Source organism: Pyrus communis, chromosome 3, assembly GCF_963583255.1.
Source record: "Pyrus communis chromosome 3, drPyrComm1.1, whole genome shotgun sequence".
NCBI classification, from domain to species: Eukaryota; Viridiplantae; Streptophyta; class Magnoliopsida; order Rosales; family Rosaceae; genus Pyrus; species Pyrus communis.
In genome coordinates, this window is record NC_084805.1 from 4,423,788 (window position 1) to 4,425,806 (window position 2,019).

A 2,019-nucleotide genomic window follows, 5' to 3' on the forward strand; every position below is an offset into this window, starting at 1 on the left:
ACAAAAGGTTGTCTGAACGGAAAAGTAGTTATGAAATGTCTTCACTGCACATATATCAATTTCACATGCATGGAACAAATAGTTTTATCAATGTATTTGAACAGTACAGACAAAGTGTGAACACTGAGGGTACGATTCTTAATTAGGTTTTATCTTCCCCCTCCTATCATTCTTGTATTATAAATTAACTAGCTTATGTAAACATTTATGTTCAAATTTATTAGTGAGTATGGCATTAAATAAATCAAATAAAAGCATGCTCAAGTTTGGATCGTACACAAGTTAGTGGTTATCCACGCTTTAATATGTGGTAGCTGTCAGCAGTAAATGTTTGTAATATATATGAATTAAAGAGAAACAAACTAATCAACAGTGACAAACATCCAAACTCACACATGCTCGTATACATATAGTGTTATTAGATTTTAAACTTATCTCTTAAGATCCCAACTTTATATTTTTTTTCTTTAATAATAATTAGATTAATTTACAGACAGCCTGTGTCTTCATATTCATGAGAATCTAAATAAGTAACATAATAGACTCAATTAAAAACATAATTCAATTTGAATCGATGATAAGCTAGACAAATCAAACTCTATCATATATATAATCTAAAATATCAACGTCAGCAACAATAAGCACTTAGTTAAAATCAAATAACAAAACTTACTTATATATGCATCATTTATTAAGAATAGTTAGAAAATATTTCATGTTTAAAATTAGTTGATTACCAACGCTAGCCTTTGCTTGAACTATTATTCAAAAGAAGGAAGAAAAAAAGTCAAACATAAGAAACTCAAACATATACATATATAACCTAAGTAAGTACTCTGCAAACTTTCTTTAAGTTGGTACATATATAATAAACATAGAGAACAAAATAAACTTGTGTTTGCATCTCTATTTCAAACCTGCTTCCTTCACACGCTAAATGATTGTCAATCGTTCACTTACATAAAATTCTGATACATAACTAACAAACGCACTGGACAATCTAAGTGTACATGTCATTACCAATGAAAATATAAGAAAATACTAATTTTCTTCGAGTCTCTTAACTCTCTTTTAATTTACACAATTCAAATATAAAAATAAACATAAGCGCCTTAATTTTATAAGAGAAGAATAGCTGGGCATATACTAGCTAATCGCTAGTAGGCAGACTAATGAGAATTGACTGAGAAAGCCAAAACCCCTCCCAGTCCCAAAAAGCATGAGAGCGCCCTTGGTTTCCAAACACAACGTGTCAATCATCTATACGTCACCCTCGCCCATCATTTGTGCACTCTGCACTCATACAAACAACGAATGCCGGGCCTCTCTGAGAGTCCGAGGTTTCCCAATTCCCCACGCTTTTCATTTACGCTCGCCAACACTCGCTCTCTTCCTCTTACACGTGCCCATTCTGATCTGCCTTTTGTAACGTGAGCACCTCCTCCGATTCCCTCCCGCTGGTCAACAGGCCTCTGTAACTTTATTTGATTCTCCTGGCAAAATATGGCCCCAGAAAGCGAGTAGAATTGTCTTTCTCTACTCTAGTGAGTGGGGGATGCGGTCCAGACCATTACCACTAAGCGGTTTCCCTCCAGAACACTCCATACAGCGTTTCCTCAAATAAACAGGGTTTCTACTTTGTGGCTTTGCGTAGAAAGCATTTATAGGTAGGTATATCTGAAGAAATTAAGGAAAGAGGGAGGCTGCTAGTGTTTTTTATCATAGCTTGTTTCTTCCAAGTAAGAAACTACTACTTTATTTTTTGAGGGAAAAATCAAAAAGGAAAAACGATTTTTTCTTTTTTTAGATAAATATGATGATTTTTGTTCTTTTGGGTTTTCTTGGTTCTTGTTGGTAATCTCGTTTTGCTTCGTATTACTGTTATCTCTAGCATGCTTTTGATCTTGTTTGCTTCAGGTTTTGATAACCAATTCAGACAAATGGGAAAATTTTCTTGAATATGAGTAACTAATTTAATTTCTCTATGTATATATCTACCGATCTGATATAGAAGAAGGT